Raw genomic sequence first — 20134 nt, forward strand, 5'->3', positions numbered from 1 at the left:
TCATGAACTTGAACACAGAAAAAAAAATCATAAATAAATATTATACTCGTGAATGTATTTCCTTGTTTGATGGGGTCGAATCTGTTGTCAACGTCCGTTTTCAGGTGGAGAAATGTGGTATTAGGTTACGATTGTTACCGTTGAATATAACGTTGCCTTTTGTTAATACCGTTGTAAATACATATCCATGATGCCATATTTATCAATTTGTAATTTAATTATGGGTATAAGTTCTGAAACTTAAATGATATTTATGGAAATGTTTTCTAACAAGAACTGTACAGTTTTTGGTCATAACCAGCTTAACATTGAACAAATGATAAAAAACTCTAAAGCTCCAACATCGCGATTGTATCCTTCTGTTTTTCTTTTTTCTTTTTAACCAATAGGCCTACATGTGTCTTATTTGGATCTGAAGAAATCATCTATATGAATACTATGGATTTGTCTATATATAATGCAGATATTTCCGTCACTTTTATTTTGTTTATGAGACCATTGACATGTAAAATCTTTGACTTTGTAGAACTGAGTTCACTTGAGCTGAGAAGCTATAAACGGTTCTGTTGATATCTTTATTTTTGGTTAAATTTAAACTTCTTTGTGTATTTTTACTTTAATAGAATCAGAAATAGATGTCAATCCTTAGCATAAAACTCAGTATTGGGGGGAGAAAAAAAAGAAGAAGAAGAAGAATAACCCATCAGCCTATTGCACTCCTACAGGTCTTAGACAGTGTGCGAAGTTCATGATTTCCAAAACAAGGTGACAGTATTTTTTTTGACAGTATTTCAAATTTGGGGAGGGGTTAAGCACCCAGATATATGCGCCTGTATGGCAATCTTTATAGTTCCAGCAATGTCTTTGTGCAAGTATGTTTAAATGTGTGCATCGGCAACAATGGAACTGTCACAATACAGTATCTTCAGAAATAAAAAAAAGTTTTCTGTCAGCTTGCATTGTTTTAAATGTAATTCTTATGTGAAACTAAGCGTGTTATTTGTTGTGGTGTTGCATATAGAGCAGTTTGATTACACATTTGCTTGTTTTGTGTGAATAACTTGTCAAGATGACATTTTTGTGTTTAACAAAAATTTAGTGGAAGGAATTCTAGATCTATGTGGGGTGTTTGGGGGGGGGTGGAGAATACGTTCAGTGGCAAAAAGAGTTACAGCATTGCATTGTAACCTATTCTCAAGAATTAAATATTATGCATACACAAAGTATATTGTACTCATACGAGAACAATTTCAGACCACCAGCACTACTTTTAAAATAAAATGTAAAAAAAACGGTACCTCTTGACACTGATATATGAAATAAGTTTATTTAAATAATTTAAGGAATATATGTTTTATATGCTATTTTCTATACCTTAATTTAAAAGAAGTACTTTTTCTTATTCCCACCACCTTTCTGCCCCATGTCCAGAGGTCAGAGGAACAAAAAAAAAATATCTGATGTATAAACACAGCTAGAATGTGATGTTGTAACACTTTCTGGAAGAAATGGGTCACACTCCTCAAGTTATTCCTGAAGAGCAAAAATGTTTTACTGATGAACTGTGTCACTGTGCCACATCGAGGCAAACCATGTTACAACAGCAGGCCTAAGCGTTAGCCTATTTAGCTACCAGAGTCAAACGTTCCTTGTACTTTTTAGGCTACTGTATGTTGGTTGATTTGTTTTATCAACTATTTATGAAGAAATGTGAACGGAAATTTTGACTGAGATTAAAAAAACCATTATGAAAAGTGACTTTCAGACTGCGACGTTGATTATTATCATCATGTTGTTCTGCACCCTGCATGTAAAAAAAGGCATATAGCCGTCACTGTTTGCCATGCTGTTTGTATCAGACTAGTAAGAGTCACTTGAACTTGACACTGATTAAGGCGCCATCTTAGTATCTTGGCTGTGTGTGTGTGTGTGTATGTGCATGTGCCTTGAGTGGGATAACTAGGGGGGGGGGGCAAGTTAGAGAAACACTTCTTGGCAGTGAAGTTTAGAGGAGATGGTGGGACATCCCTTAAAGTTGCATGTGTAAAGCTTCACCACCACCCCCTCCCTCCCTCTCTCTCCCTCTCCCTCTCCCTCTCTTATAATAAAGAGCTTCATAATAATTATAATCCTGATATGCAGACTGGAAGACGGGCAGCTGAGGACACTGAGTGACCGTGAAAGCATAGTGGGATACGTTGCCAAAAGTGGCACTGCCTCAGCGTCTCCCACTACCAGATTAACAAGGCACCGCTACATAAAAACAACCAAAAGGAGTTACCGCACATCAATGGGCGCCATAATAAGCATTTAAACGGCGAAAAAAAAAATCTGACTCAATCACAACAGAAAGCTCATGCACAACACAGGCCTGTAAACCCCAAATATTATGTGGAATTCTTGCTTCATACAACTACATCAGCCGGAATGGAAGAAAAAAAACAAAACAATAAAAGCACACAGTGAGTTGTTGCAGACTGAAGCACAGACATGACTCTTTTACTTCCCAAAAGAAGAGTATTTTTGGCACCAATTCCCCAACCCACCCAATATCCCTCAGCTATGAGCAGATTTTGGAATATTGATTCAAATTGTTTTTTTTTTTTTTTTACTTTTGCGCAAGCGCACCTCTTGCATACCGTTTGATTTCATTTCTTTTCACCCCCTCCTCTTCCCTCCTTGCCTCCTTCTCTCACCCCACTCTTCCCTCCCTCCCTCCTTTCCCGGCTCGTCTAGTCGCACATTTCAAGTTCCTCCTCTCAGACACCGTGACGTCAAATAACCGAGACCCGGCTTTCATCGAAGCACGGCGAGTCGCACATGGATGCCTGTTTTTACACACGCATTTGGGATGTGTTAAACAGAGGGGTGGCTCTCTGGTGCTGTGACCCTGCAGCAGGTGAATAAGAAGAAGCAAACATGTGATCATGAAATAAATAACGAGTTAAACGTGTTTACATCCTGACGCGGAGAATTCTCTTTGAAGTTCTACATATAGATTATGTATGTAGGTCGATATTGTTTGCATCAAGAGCAATGTTGCAAACAACACATATGTGCATATAAATCAGCCGTGTGTTTTTTTATGCTGACGCCGAATACAAGTCATCGTTTCCAGGTTATATGAGAAACCAGAGCAGGCGATTCATTCTAGAAGTGGGGAAAAAAAAACATGAAAGGCTTCTTTCTGGTGGATTCTCAATGGATTAGAAAGCAGTGACGGTCACGTGGAAGCAGTTGTGTAAAGACTGGCGGCTGTATCACAACAATGTCCCACTGCAGCAGACGACAGCGGGCTCTGATTCACGGCTGCGCTCATTCATCTCAAGCTATCTTATGGAGGGGTATAGTGGGCTGCGGAGTGCGGACCGGGAGGATGGAAGCTGACTGCTGGCAGCGTGCAGCAGCATATAATCTCTCTGCTCCTATAGAAGCTGCACAGGCAGTGGAGGAGGAAGGAATCAGAGTCTGTAAAGGGGGGTTGGGGGGGGGGGGTTGTGTTCTGCAGGGGTGAAAAATAGGACTGAGCTGTTGCTACTCCTGACTCGCGCTTCCGCTGAAGTTTAATGTGAGATTGATTAGTCAACCTCGACCCTGTTACCTTCCCTCGTCGCCTCAGTCATTGAGTATTTGCTGGCTAAGCGGGAGAGCGCGCTGTAAGAGGATAAACTGACACAAGCAGGTCCCAAACGCCCTTTGTCACGCAATGGAGGCTGTGATCTTAACAAGCTCCGTGGCTTATTTATCTCTCATCAATATATTACTAATTATTAAATACAATATGCACAGACTATATCTCACTGATTTCTAAAGTAATCCGTGTGAATAAACATATAGCTGCTTTACATTTGGCACTTAAAGCAGGACTTATCTGCCTGTGAAGCAGAATGCTTATGGCGGGCGAATCTGTGTTTGCTCAAAGGCACTTGGCCCTTGATCTGACAATGGGCCATGCTGCATGGAGGACAGCAGATGCACATCTGCACATGACCGTTCTGCTGCCTGTATAACACAAGGATGTTCCCACACAGTCTCATCACCAAAACTGAGTCATCTGAGGTGTGTGTGCGCGTGTGTGTGTGTGTGTGTGTGTGTGTTTGTAAGTGTGTGAGTAAACTGCTCGGTTTATCTTTCCATATATAGCAACCAAACAAGTTAACACTGATACATTTGTAGAAGTAATCAGGACTTTAATCCTGCACGGGTAATTGGAATATTTTGTCACTAAACGCACCATGAAAATGAGATTTAAATGAGATGGATTGGTAACATCATACAGAGAATATGGCTTGATAAACAAAAAACCGCATAACATACATCTGATAATGAACCGAAGGCTTCCAATTGCGCGGAAGTTGATGTGTTTGCCAATTATCGATGCTTATTTCACCTCCAGCAGGGTGTTGAATGCGCATTCACAAAGTACCTTAATCCACGGTGTGTCTTTATGTCTCTAGGTGTTTCATGGCTTTTGTGATGCAAACTGATTAACACAATGGCTTTGTGTTTTAGTTCAATTATTCTTCAATTGACTCATAAGAGACCTTTTACATCAGGATACAGCAGCCTGCAGGCATTTCTCCTGATGAGGAGATGAGTGAAAGTGGTGGCCCATTTCTGTAAAATATGAGCTGCAGTTTGCTTGCTAAAGGGTTTGTACTTTGACACTGAGCCTAATAAAGAGTAGATTAACACGTAACTCATTGCTTTGACCCTGTTACCACATATAGAGTCCAATAAATAAAGAGGTACCAAGGGGGCTATCATTACCAGATTTATAATAAATTGTTCCATCCTAACGCATTTACCTCCCAAAACACACTATTGTGCTATATAGGCAGAAAGATGGTCTATTAGTAGGATGTCCAACAGGAGACAGCGGCAATTCCCCAACATCTGGCGGGGTGTCAGAAACTTGATGAATTCCTTATCAGAGCGTGCGCACGAATCAACGCTAATAGGTCCCCAGAGTAAGGGCTCTGGCAAACGCTCATTCAGCAAAGCAGATGTTCGGCACTTGTGCTGTGCGTTTGTCTTTTGACAGATATATTTTCAACACTTTTGAGAGGTGGCAAATGGGTAAATGAGCAATTGACATCCTTTTAATGACCCGTTGCTCCGCTCTGAACGCCGCGTTAGTGATGGTTCTTCCTCCCCAAAACAGGCGCAATAACAAGAGGTCTCCCCGAGGAAGGCAGGCAGCGCAGTTTTATGAATCACTGATGTACATTACTGAGGAAGGTGTAGCGCTGCCTTTAAACGGTGCAGCCCTCACCCACCTGCACTTAAATCCTTAATTAAAGCCACATCAGCATCAACTGTGCTTTTATATCCCCCTGCATAGTCAACAAAAAGCTACATTTGTTCCAGATTGCATGAATGGCGTGATTCAGCATTTCCAACAAAACTTTTCACCTGAGAGCCACGGGGGCAGCCTCAGCCTCACAGGATGGGTTTTCCCCTGAGGGGCCGGACAGCAGCGCTCACATATTCATTGCCCGCTCACAATAAAAAGGACAATGCTCGTTAATGTCCCCCTTTCTAAAGCCAATGAATTAGAATTGGAGAGTGCCTTTCCATTATTTAAAGACTTCATTCATCGCCTCTTGTGATTTTTTTTTCTGTTTTCCAGCTTGCGGCATGCTTCAAGTTGGCAGCTGCAACATGTTGTGGAAGAAACACGCGTGTTTTAAAATCCACATGTTGAACATGCGCAACACAAACCTATAGATAGATAGATAGATAGATAGATAGATAGATAGATAGATAGATAGATAGATAGATAGTGTATCATTTCAAAGAGCAACAAAAGTAGCCTATATTCCGATTTGTGTCCCAGAAATGCCAATCAGCGCGAAAAAAAGAGGAGCGCTGGTTGCATAATGTCTGCGCAATCTTTAATCCGTTATGGATATGCATGAGGCAGGGGTAGCACCGTGAATAACAATCCGCTTGATCCTGCCACAGCCTCAGCACGCGTGTACGTGATTCCTGGCATCACACACACACTACAAGAAACAATGACAGATGATTTATGATTACTCTTAAAGTTTGTTTTTTTCTCGTTCTCTTCACATTCAGGGGCTGACCTGTTTTTTTTTTTAGGAAAAGTGTTTCACTCACTTCTAAGGAGTGTGAATAATATTTTGTGGCGTAAGTGTGATAACAGATTGTGTTTCAATCAAAGGTTAATATTTTAGAAGCACTTGTGTTGTATTTCTATATTCCATAGGATTTGTTGACTATAAATGTTTTTATATACTCCTGTTTATTTTGTATATTCCTTTTAAAAATGAGCAGCCTGGTTCATCAAAATTCCCTTAAGTCATTATTTAAAAGTCTATGTTCATCCAGCATGTTGTTCAAAACGTAGCTACAGTCACACTTAAGGCAAAGAGAATAACATTTGAAAAAATATTAAAGGATTACATAAGCAAAACTATCTCCACATCATCTGCAATTTTTATGGGCTGCTTACATACAGAAGAAAATTAATAATCATAAAAAATGCATGTGTAGTCCAGTGGCATTTCCTTATTTCTTCATGTTTCTTTGTGATTCAGTGGAAAGAAAAAAAATAATAAAGTATAATAGTGTATTTGCAATCACTCAAGGGAAGTACTGAGGCTAAACCACAGTTTCTATGTTCTAACATCTGCACTTTGCCACAAAGATGACTCCTAAGAGAAGTTGCATGACACATAATGGCAAACAGAAGGCTGAATTCATTATGACAACAATACAATCTGGATTTTCATATGTAACCTGAACCTTGTTAGCTCTTGTAAGCTGTGATCAGAGGTCACCTTACCGTATTTAAGATGGTGATTGTGCCTTAAAAAAAGCAGGTTTTTGTGTGGGTGGCACGGTGCTGGTGCTAAAGGAGAGTGATATTGAACAGCTGTGTTATACAGGTTTTCAACAGCCATAATAAAAAGTGCTAGACATAGCACCAGTTATTTTCTTCCCACTTTTCCATTAAACTCTCTCAATGTGCCTTTTGGGCAAACAGCACATTATCACAGCATTAGCCATACTATGATTCAGTGTGTGTGTTTTGGGTTTTTTTTGTTTGTAGGTATTTTTGCAGTCTACTACAGCGCCAACAAAGCTAATTCAAAGACATTTTCTCCTCTATCAACCCTCAGTTCCATCATGATGGGGGAGCAGTGCGGTTTGATTGCACACCTCCAACTTTGTGCTGTAGTGGACAGTAAAGATTTCCCCCCTCGTTCTATTAATGGTCCCCATCCTGGGACAATAACAGGCGTGCAGAGCTTTGGAGAGAAAGAAGGAGGTGTAGGAGGAGAAAAAGGAACCAGGTAGGAGGGCCTGGTGAAGGGCGCTTGGCGGGAGGGGGATGGGAAAGCCAGGTGCTGGTGGAAATTGACAGGCGATTGCCAAAGCGACCTCATGCCAGGATAATGCATAGGGCCATAGGTGTCCCCCAAACCAATCCCAACCCTCATGCTGATAGCTTTTCAATGCCTGTGGGACAATCTCTCCAATAATTGCTTTTTCCTGTTTCAATTCTGGTCTGATGGCTAGCAACAAAAGAGGAAGGACTTTGTTTCCCACAACCGTTGCAAAAGTATGTGTAGCAGTGTATCCGGAGCCACTTTAAGACGCCATATAGTCCTACTGAGACGCAAAGAGTTGAAGTTAAGACATTTAAATAAGTCCACAAAGACACCAGATCGGGTGGAGAATACCTGGCAGTGTGACTGGCAGATCTCTCCTTAATATGTTGCACATTTTCCCTCTCAGGAGAAGCTGTCAATTACCCTCTGTTTGTTCAAATGTAACACAACCAAATATTTTTTATCAGCATCTCTGAGACACCCTATCCATACTCTGCTATGATGACCGATGACATGTTTCTCTTCTGATGGAGGGAGTGAAGCTCAGTGAGCTGACTGAAATTTAAAACCCCGCTCTCTTCTCTCACTCTCTCCACAGTTCCGGCAAAAATCCCAAGTCAACAGAAAAGTTTGACTTTTTGCCCTTGGCAATAATACTCATATATATATATATATATAGTATATATATATTCTTTATAAAAAAAGAAAACATAAGCTATTCCCCCCTTCTGTTACTCTTTTTTTGTGGTTATGTGTCCAACTTTCTTTAGGAAAGATTCATATTTAAATATGGCTAAAACAAGATTAAAAATACAACAATTTGAATATTATGTGTGACATAAAATATAAATTACAAAATAATGCCATGGTATTTTAATAATACATACACATTATAAGTAGTATTATTCATTACTTAAAGACAATTTCATTATTATTACATGAAATAATTAATTTTAATGGTTGAATAAAATGAATTTAAAGTTATTAAATAACCTTTAAAGGGCAAGTTCAATTTTTTCCCCACAGAAGTGTCTTTCCTTTAATCGCGTAGCACAACTCAAAGTGTTTTACACACGTCTCATTATTAACGACCCGCTTGTCTTGTCCTTGAAAGGCTTGGGCGCAAGGAAACGGGAGTTCAATCAAAACAAGGCCACGTCAAAGGAGAAGGGGAGCACGGGTGACGGGTGAGACTGTGAGGAAAAGTTTTTCTTTCTTTTTTTTTTTAGTTTTTTTATTACAAGCAGTCATTCACAAAAGTTGAACAACAACCGCGTGGCGCCTGCAGAAAGGAAATTAACGCGACTTTTAAACATATCGGCGTTTCAAAATTCAGATTATTTCAATACCTTTTCGATTAAGCGCGATACTTTTATTCGTGCAAAAATAAAAAAAGTCAAACGGAGATAACGTAATTAGGAGATATTTTTCTTCTAAATACTAATACTACTAATAAAAAAACAGGGGTGTGTAGGTCAGGCCATGTGTACAGGTCGGCACGCAGTTTAAATGCTGTGGAACCTCACTACACAGGCAGTTTGTTTTCATTCTTGCTGAACATAAATAATGTATAACCTGTCCTGTCAGTTACGTTTAATATGCTGCCGTTCATGCATGAAGCGGTGATATTATAAAGGCGTGACTCTTGACTCAAACTTCCACAAGCACACCTCGAGAAGAGACTATAAATATGGCTTTTAATATGTATGTACACACACATATGTATATACCCTATATTATATTAATATTTAGAGGGAGAGAAAGACAAAATAAGTGAGCAAACTTACTTGGCAGGTTTTTGAGAAAGCTGGTTTTGGAACATGTAACCAGTGGCACAGATCATTGCACCGTTTAAAACTGCAAAATTACTCCAAATGTGCAAGTTTATGAAGTGGAGTAAAATCTGCGTGGAGCTGAATTTCATTTCCAGACAACTTTATGTAGTGAGAAACACTCAGCTCTTCCTCACTGTGTGCTTTCTTTTGATTTTCTGGTGAAATAGGCAACAGTGTGCCAGCCCCAGTACCCAGTTTAATTTACCTAGTCTTGGGAATGATTTTTCTCTATTACCTAAATAAGGTGAAATCTGGGACATGCAGACTCTCTCTCTCTCTGTCTACTGCTTGTCGGAATCAGTGGAGTGTGAAATTGCAACACCAGACAGCCAGGATAATAGCTCAGAAGGGGGCTAATGTCCCTGTTACATTCACAGAACATTTTTATAATGACTAAATTAAAAAGAAAAAAGTATAGATTTATGCTATATGTCTGTTTTCCCACTTGATTCCCAATTTGTGCTGCATGTGCTTTAGTCTTTATTTGTCCTGTTTGGATTAAGCAGTGTTGCATGGATTTCTATCCAAAAATTGCACAATGGAAATAACCTGTCCAGGCTCTGATCAGGTCCTTCAGGACCCCCTTCTCTAAACCTGTTTTGTCAGAGGAGGACCATATTTGGGAGGAATATTATTCATGAATTTCTGCTCAGTCATCTCTCCAAAGACACCTATTCCTACATGATCACCTCCTCACTCACACACACACTTACACAGACACGCACACTCCAAAACCAAAACACACATAAATTACATGGGGATTATGCAGACATGGTTCTGTTAGCAATGTCACCAGCAGGGCCTGATTTGTCAGGCTTTACTATACCAAAATTTGGTTGGTATTACGTCTGCTTTCAGATCAATCCAAACATCTCCCCAAATCCCTGTAACTCACCATTTAACACTCCCACTGATGCTAAACCTAATCTTTCCTCTGACTGGGGTCGCCATTCTGGTGGTCTGAGCTTTCCAGCTACTGGACCAACTCCGACCATCTCAGTCCGATGTGCCATGTCAAAACTGTATCAATAGGTGCTGGTAATGACACACTCAGGCAGATTTACCACTAAAGCCATAACATGTACACGTCATCAGAAGTGTTGAAGAAGTAGCAGCAGAAAATTAATAACAAGTTGATCAGCTGCGGGCAAAACTCATAGTTAAGTCAAACTAATGCTTCTGTTAAGAGTGCTGTTCTGGTCATGGCACAATATTTACGATAATCCGACTTGTTCTCAGACTCAGAACCTCATGAAATCTGTCTAAATAAGCATGTTTTCATGTTCTCTCAAGCCCATAAAGTAAAACCCACCCTCTTCATTAGGAAGATATAGTGTTTTTAGATTGTTTTGATGTGGTCGGCAGCAGACGGACCATTGGCTAAGCATTGGAAAGAGCAGACAGACAGACAGTCCAAGCGGTTTAGCCTTGTTTAAAATTATTAATCCACTTCTAATTCCAGCTGGCCCCCTGACAGCATAGAACCCTATCAAAAAAATCAGCGCCTCCATTGTGAGGCCTGGCAGAAGGGGACTGGGCGTATTTTTTCTGCTCCAATCAGTTTCTAGAGGTTGGGCGATTAAAAAAAGAATCCCAAACCCCCCCTTTCCTCGCACAGCGGGGGAATAACGGAATCATTAATTCCCCATTAATTTCCGAAAAAAAAAAACGAAATGTCGACTCGATGTAGTGTGTAAGACAAAATAAAAAGACAGGAGTGACAGACAGAAGCGACAAGTGCTTTTGGTCGCCCAAAAAGTGTTGAAAGGTGACATTCCAAAACTGTACATATCAATTTGTGCCAAAAAAACAAAAAAAACAACAACACTGTAATGTGATGTTTAACATTCAATGAAACTGGAAGTCACTAAGTACACTCTGTAAAAGTCACATTTGTAGTTGTTTAATAAAGTTGAGGGGGAGGGGGGCATTTTATATGTTTTTTCACTTGCACAGGTATGTTAGGGCTGATACATAAAGATGTATTATGATGTGTAGTCCAAGACAAAACAGCTGTCAGATATAGGTATCAAACATGCATATATATTAAATATATCATTAAAAATGTCTTTGCCTTTAAATTAACTACATGCCATCTGCACGCACAATAGAGGCCCACATATACTCACCTGTTTAAGTCATTAGAATTTGGTATACTATGAAACCAATCTACCAGCAATAACAGGGATAATTTTGTAAATACATTGCCTTTCAACCTTAACTATTAGAGTGCTAAAGGCATTACATGTGATTTTGTGCTTGACATCGCAGTGACGATATGAAAAGCACCGTTATAAGACACCTTGATGGAGCCTGTGATTAAGGGTCCTTTTTCTGTGACCACTTAATTCTATGCAAGCTGTTCATAAACATAAGGATGTTCCAGGCTGCTAACCCTGCATACAGGGAGGTGGAGGTGAAGAAAGGTAGGAGGAGGAGGAGGAGGAGTGCGTACGACAATGTCAAATCTCGGAGGGGACAAAGAGGTGGTTCTGCTCCGTCTCACCCTATGTAAACACCAATGCACGAGCACCCAGCCAGTGGATAGGTTTTGATTAGGAAGCATGGCCAGGCCCCAAACGTGGGCCCCTATCATCACTCCTTTTATGATTATACACACACACATCCACATTCACTTACATACAAAACACACACACATACACAGCGACATTCATGGGGCCATTATAGCTGTCTCTGCTCAGAGTGACAGCCTTTCATATCTGTCTGTCTCCAAGCCAAGTGGTTATCATCTATGCACCCAACCATTAGGAAATGTCACAAACACACACGCTGACACACACGCACGCAAGTACACGCATGTGCGTGTAAACACACACATTATTTTTCAGGAAATGAGGTCCAATTAGATGTAATCAATGGCGGATAAGTAAAAAGCATTTCAAAAAATTCAATGCTTTTAATTTTTTTAAATTGATTTTTCCACTAATTTCTCACTCCCTTTCTCTCTCTCTCTCTCTCCCTCCTTTGCTTGCTCAATCGCTTTCTCTCTCTCCATCTCTCAGGGTGACTTTTGAGCACTCTGAGATTGACAGAACAAAAGAGATTGTTGTGGAGATACTAATTATTTAATGAATTCTTTATTTATTTTAAAAGTTCCCTGGGTGGCGATGTGCCCAGACTGTTACAGTAGATGGAAAATTACAGACTGGAAGACAGTGAGTGACACATGAACAGAGGCAGAAGGGCAGGGGGTGGGCTGTGCCATCCAAACATGCCCATGCCCTTAAAGCCATGGCAACATCCCCCCCATGCTGCCAGATCCCCCTCCCCTCCCGCACCAATCCTCTACCACCACCACCCCCCTGCACCCTGCCTTCACTTCTCTCCACCTCTATTTGCCACATTCCATTTCAACAAAACTGCCATATTAATCGAGTGCACTCACTTCGGTGCAGTTTGAGTCATTTTTTTGTAACTCTCTGTTCAAAAAAAGTTCCAATTTTCCAGAAACAATCCTTAAAATGACAACAAATGACGGCCAATTTTCCTCAGCGAGGGGCCACACGTCCACTGCAACAAATGCAAACCACCAAAAAAAAGAAAAAAAAAATCTTTTCTACACATAACAAGCTTTTGTCAAATGAAGTGTCCTCCCCTCCCAAAAAAAGGGTAAGTAGGGCATGGGGAGAGTAGGCCACTAAAGACCCGGTCATTATTGATTTGACAAGTGAGTGAATAATTCATCGCTTGTGGCAGGCATCAGCTGGGACAACCGTTTATGACCACTACTGTTACTATGAGAGACGTATCCCAAATCTGACCTTTCCTCCGTCTCTTCCACCAGTCTGTTATGTAGTCTAGCACTCCAGTACTGTACATCCTGTGCCCCACCTTTGCCGGCCTCCCTCACTTTATAGAAACTCCTCTTATGGTCTGTAGTAATCATTCCAAATGTTCCTTTCAATCCCAGATTTTGTATGATTTCCTCAGCCAAGTGCTGCTTAATTTACGATCATTTCCAGCTTCCCTGCAGCTCTTGGCCAGCAGGACACAAGGACAGCTTTATGCATGGGTGTAATTCACACACTCATTGGCACTGGTCCCTGCAACTGCCTGCTCTACAGAAAAAAAAACTGATTTACACACTACCTCAGCAATAGAAGATATTAGAAAACAGACAGTTTTGATTGGCTGAGTCATGTTCAAAGCTGTTGCCTGATAAACACAGATGTGACTGCTGAGCTGTTAATATAAATCAGACATCCTTGTCCATGCCAGCACTATGATGCTGGGCAGATGAATAACTGCTAGTTAGTCAGTGGTTACGACAGGCACAGTAGTGCAAATCTGCTATAAGTCAATCTTGTTAGTGCTAACCCAAACACCAGGGAGATGAAAAACAGCCCTTGTGGTAACCTCGCTGAAAGGTCACAGGCTGAGTCCAGGACTTAACTCACTAATGCTCAGCAACCATCTGAAACTAACAAATCCCCGGCCCCGCCATGACTTCAGCTCTGCGTCTTTAAACAAGTATCACTTAAACACCAGCATTTTTAGTAATCTTGAAGTTGCAGTCTCACTGGTTATTTGGGTAAAATTGAAATTATATCAAGTCTTCAACACATATGTACCTTGTGAGAAAATGACCGGGAGCTGAGCAACCCTGAACCCTATCCCATCTGTACACAATAAAAAAAAGAGCTTCTGCAATTTATTCTACAATAAAGGAACAGCCGTGCTCTTGAATAGAGCTCTCAGGGTGTCTTGAGCGCAGAAAGGCAGAGTTAGTTTCAATCTGTACTCGGACTACCTGCTGAGTTACCAGGTCCCCAGTGAGTGTGAAGTCAAGCAGACTGCTTATCTGACTCACGCTGCCTGCCACCACCTCCACGCTGCATCATGATTTATTCCATGACAACAAGATGTTGGGAGTGTAAGATTAAGACACGTACAGTGAGATGCCTGACACTGATCACCTAGTAGAGAAAAACATGTACACGCCTCTACATATTCAGATCTAGTTACATTTATTCAGCGCCTTTGCACACACCGCCAAAGCACACACAGCCTGCCTGTCAGTAGGTCAAGACACCATAAAGAGTGGCAGAGCGGGCTGAAAGATGAAGAGTTATGTGCTTGAGCTGTCTGTGACCTTTGCTGTTCTGTCCATATGATATGACTCAGAGGGGAGGGAACCATGGAAAGCCTCAGTATCAATCCTGCCACTCTGAACCTGCATACCAGCCTTAGATCTGCACTTTGGCAGCACATGCACCCACACAAGGAGTAGCCCTCTTTACTCAGATTTTCCCCCCTTTTACGTCTACTATACAGAAAGTGCAGTATGTTACTAGTGAACACTTTTTTTCCTTGATGTTTGTTTCTTGCTCTTATTCCTGCTTCCTTTCTTCCTTCTAGCTACGTCTCCCCACTCACTCAAACACACACACACAGGGGCCACAGGGAACTCCAAGTTTCCATTCATGCTTCTCATTATCAGGGCATGTCGGTATTTTATGAGGCCGTGTAAACCGCTGAATTACTGCACTTTAAAATGCATCCTGACACTATTACGTGACCATGATGATGGAAAGGCCTTTCATTGCTGGAGCGGGGACCTAAAATGGTGGACGACAAAAGAGCATGACTTGTTAATTATTTTTAACTGCCGGATAAAAATGATTATGAAGTAAGGCAGGATACACAAATGGCTGAGGCCACATCATAAAGTGACTCTCTGTCTCAAGAGAAAAACTAACTTTAGTTTTAGAGGGGAAATGTGAACATACACCAAGCAGAACAACACACAATCCTGTCCACTTATTAAAACCCTCTTTACTTCATCCAATTAAAAACATTTAAATAATGCTACACACTCACATGCACTAATGAGACATGATTTCCTCTTTGATTAGGAAGAAAATAAATAAATTTAAAGCACGCGCTTTATTAAAAGATTATAAAATAAAATCATGTACATAAAATTCATATTGGCAAATTAAATAATGACAACCCAATATATTAGGTTCATACAATTTTTTAATTTACTTCCTATATTTCAGCTGTAATTGCAATCATTCATGCCATTTACCTTTTCAAACAAACATGCTTTTTAATTAAGTCATTCAGACATGTAGAGTGGTTGAGAAATACCCCCACCAGGCCACCACAACACTTTTTGTGCTATTAATGTTTTCTTTCCCATGCATACATGCATTTCTTAGAAATTCTAGCATCACAAGCCAAAAAAACACTCTCGACTATTTAGAGAAAAAATATATTTCAATGTTTTTGTTGCTAATGCACTGGCTCAGATACGTGTATTGACATATAAAGTGATATTTGTTTTTCTCCTTTTATAGATTATTTAACAACTGGGAATCTGTCACACACACTCTAGTCTATTTATAATACTCATGTGTTGTACTTGAGTTGTGCCATTACAAAGCCTTTTACAATATCCACTAGGGTCCTAACGTTAAGTCCATATGTGCATGTACAGTGCACATTTACATTCCTTTGTCAGATCGTGTGTGTGTATATATGTACATATGTTGTGTGTTGTATCTCAGAGAGCCACCGTGGCAGTATAGCTGAGGCAGGAGCGGCCTGCTGGTCGGCAGAGTGGTGACAATAATAGGTGGCAGACCAGTCAAAACAAGCCCTGTTCTTCCAGACTGGGCCAAAGTACTGTTGAAGAGGTTCTTTTGAGGCACCCTTAATGTGGTAAAGTGATCTCCTACACAATTGGGACACTCCAAGAGGCCATCCCTGACAACCAGAGCAAAGCAAACACCCTCTCCTCTCAGTCAGCCTTCAGTCAGTTTTCATCTAAACCTTTTGGCATGAATCTTAAGAGCCACAGTTCATATAAGGGTGAAATAATAGTTTTATCACCATAAAATATGTATCTAATATCATCACATTTATTTATGTAACCTTTTTCTGCAAATCAACTAAATGCTTCATTTCAGTCTGAATGCAGCTGAATCAATTTTGGCTCACAGACAACACATCTAACCTTTAAATCTCCCTATCCTCTGGATTATTTATTAACTGCGCAGTGGATGTGGCAGTGACTTTGTGACAGAGCCAGTTTACCAAGGTAACCCCTGTTGGCCCACATGAAAAGCTTCTGACTTTGCGGAGAAGCTACTTGAATGAAACAGAGGCCTAGGTTGAGAAAAAGCCAGACAGTGCCCAGAACACGACAGCAGAGCCCAGTTGGCCTCCTGACAATCTGGCCGACAATACCAGCAGACTTAGCACTCACTTTTTACAAGGGCTGCCTCAAATTGCTTTTCTCTTACTCTATCTGCGGCACTCACAAAAGAGTGAGTGGCAAATTGAAACTGAACTTTATTTGAGGCTATAGCCAGACATAGTCCGTAATAAGTATGGTTGCCCTGATCCAAATAAATAATCACCATCAAAGGAGACGGCCTGAAACGCAGATTTGAGCATTCTGCCTAACTCCCCGTAAAGCTTCCAAAGTGGAATAGAAGTTTGGGCTCAACTTAAATGAAAAGGGGATTTCTTTTCTTCTTCTCACCCTATTCTAACTCTTCCTTTTTTCTCTCTTTACTTCTTCTTCTTGTCTGTTGAAACATGTGGTCAGCTGTTATGCTTCCATGTGGTCAGATGATCAAAGCTGGGGAGCAGCAGTAATTGTCCCCCGCTGAAGCCCTGCCCCGGCTGGGATCAGGATCCCAGCAGGTGGGGGGGACAGCCATGAGAACGGAGGGAGAGGGTGGAGGAACGCAAGAGGCCCTGCCTGGCAGAAATAAAGACTTCCTAAGGGCTGCTCTCTGACAACAGAGCCCCAAAGGGAGAGTGAAAAATGAAGCCTCCACACATTCGAAGGGGTTTTCACTCAGGGAAAGGGGCCGCGATTGGGGTGAACATTAGGGAGAGAGGGCAAGATGGAAAGCATAAGAGAATAGGATTATAATATTTGCTCAGAGCGAAGACCAACAATTGTGCGCCCCTTTCACAGTGTTCTTAGAACTGAGCCTGTGTCGAATCCATGGTCTTTTTGATGGTTCATGAAATATGGATGCTGTTTATTTCACCTGCTAACCCTGCCTTCTGTGGTCAAATACCTTCTGCAGGCAAACACTATCATTGGCAAAAAAAGAAGACAAACTACAGAAATAATCTTGGCAGTCTTTCTTGTTGAACACACAAATACACGGGCCACTGACATGGATGTAAACACAAGAAAATACACTCTTTCCTCTCACAAGCATGCCAACAAACACATTATTACCATACACAAACAAAATTACACACACAGGCACACACACACTGAGGTGGGGAAAGACTATGCATACTTTGGCTGGTCAGTGTTTACCTGAAGACCAGGGGGAGCTGTGAATCCTCACAAGTTGGGCTACTTTGCATGTATGTGGGAGCCCGCAAAACACTTCTCACTGCTGTCCGTCATTTTGATTGCCCAGCATGACTCCTCCGCCCCAAACCTCCAAACACCCCCACCTCGCACCACCACCACCCCCCCTAGCCAGATGGCTTTTTTTTTTTTTTTTTTTTTTTTAAACTGTCTGCAGGCTCTTGCACCTCTGCTCTACCACACTAAATCCCTGAGATGGCTGGGTGGAGTGGAGGGTTTGCAGCACTGCATGGACAAATGGTTCGGAGTAGCAGAGCAAATAAAACGGATTAAGAGGAGTCTTTTCACAGATACTTCAAAACTATTTTGGCGCTGAGCCATGCATCCCCCCCCCCCCACCACCACCACCTCTCCACACCCTTCGACAGGAGGAAAAAATCAGACGCCCACAAAGAAATTTCCAGAGCACACGGGCATCGTCTTTGGCCAGTCCAGGACATAATCATAAATGTACTCATATTACATGCATATCATATATTTACTGTGTGATTTCATACAATGTGTAGCCATAGCAAACATTCAGATTTGCATGTTCTGTTGCTTTATTACCTCAAAATACAGGGTTTCTAAATATTAATCTAACACTCTGCCAATGCACAGTGGTTACTCATGTATACATAAGTGCTCCAGTGTCAAATCCAATATATATCATGCCATAAGGTAGCAACAGAAGTCTCTCAGCCTCAAAACTCTGTACACTAGTCCTCCTCGGTCATAGAAATAACAGTGACATTTTTCACACTAACAAACTGTGCAAAGAAACATAAAGCCAATACACATTTCTACAGTGTGAAATGACTCATGCACCTCCACATATAGAGTGTCATTTTCTACAACAGCACGCACTAAAAGCTGACTAACACTGATTAAATACTTACATTTTTCATATTGAATTTTAACTTTATTTCTTTCTTCTTCATATTATAAAAACTTACTTTTAAAGCCCACTTTAAATCATTTGAACTGTAAAGTGCAATACAGACCCAGTCAGAACACGCTGCATCAATAGAAGGTGATATGAAGCAAATCTAAATGTCACCTCTTGGCTCTATCCAGCCAAAGGTTAGATTCCTGACTCCCTGCTGTCTCCTGTCATTAGGTTGCTTAGCAACGAGCTACAGGCTATAATTAGCTTAGCAAAATTAAGATTTCCATTTTGTTAACACAAAAACACTTATCTGAAAAGTGTCACATGCTCACTGAAAGAGATTCCAAAGGCATGCATTGAAATATGAGTGATTTTTCTTTCTTGTTTTTTTTTCTTCCTTTTTTTTTCCTTGAGGACTTGGCATCCTACGCCTGTCGCCAATGAGTGAGATGTACAAGTGCAGCTGTTATAGCATACTTAATGAAAAATCATAAGATGGGGCATGATATTATCCTGCAAGCATCTGTCAAGTGTTATTCTCATATGTTTGAAGCATACTAATTTCAAAACTGTCCCTTCAATCCTCCTTATTTTCTGCAGGAAGACAAAAAAAGGAATATTTAACCCTTTATTTTTGCCTTACATTTCTTCTACACATCCATTTGCATAGTCACAGGTCAGTAGTTGGATGAGTTTACCAAATGATTTCCAATCATAGCTTTCCCAGCATTGAAACAAAGCAGAAACATTAAAACCATCAGTGCTAAGCCACCCAACTGCACTTAACCTTGCATCCTGACAACGTAAAGCGTATATACAGCATCCACCCTCTTCTCTCATTTCATCCATCAGTCTACCACTACACGCCATAACCACCACCCATCATGGAGCCAGACATTTACTTATGACTTAAAGTGGAGAGCAGCAACACCAGCTCCCGCTAACGTGTTACCAGGCAGCAACGACAAGGTCACCAGGATCACTCAATTAGCAGGGGTGACAAAAGACCCAGCAGGATCCAACCCAGCATCCCCCATCCCTGACAGAACATCAGCCGCCACAGGCTGGGGCCCGCCCGCTGCTATCAACCCTTGTGTATGCGTTTTTTAGTCGTCATACATGAAACCTGTGTTTTTCGATTAAACGTTGCCATTTTTCTAGCAATATTCAATAATGTCTACATTCATACCAAACCGTCTAAGCATGCCTCCACCTTGACAAATGAGATGTAGATATCTGTAGCAGATAACACGATGCTTTGCTTGAAAATTATCTTATATTTGAGGACCTTTTTTCTCATTGATTTTGAAAGGAACAGGAAAAAAAATCATGTGGATTTATGAACATAACTCACATTACGGACATTTCTATGTATTTTATAGGATGAAATTTTAGAAGGGAATTACAAGAGAAGGCCAATGATTCTGGGGTTCCCTTTGTTCCTCGACAGCACGACGACGGCAGCTCAAATGTTGGCTCATTTCAACAACATTCTTGCTAGCTCATTGAGTTAGCCTTCAACTGGCCTACCTGCCAGCACTCAGCTGTGCACACACCCCTTTATTCAGGTTGCAGACTAATGTTTTTCAATTACAAATGGTGTGTGTACACTTTTTATATTAGGTAACATCAAACAAGCATACAAATGTAACAACCATACTACCTCCTGTGCAATAACTTGGCTCTTTTATATAGTGCA

General features: G+C 40.9%; 1 long non-coding RNA gene across 4 annotated transcripts in view; it reads right to left on the reverse strand.

Moving 5' to 3' along the window:
- LOC114442411 (uncharacterized) overlaps positions 1–20134 on the reverse strand; it is a 75123-nt gene that overhangs the window by 35601 nt on the left and 19388 nt on the right. The gene's annotated exons all lie outside the window — the stretch shown is intronic.

Source organism: Parambassis ranga, chromosome 10 (assembly GCF_900634625.1).
Source record: "Parambassis ranga chromosome 10, fParRan2.1, whole genome shotgun sequence".
Classification (NCBI taxonomy): domain Eukaryota; kingdom Metazoa; phylum Chordata; class Actinopteri; family Ambassidae; genus Parambassis; species Parambassis ranga.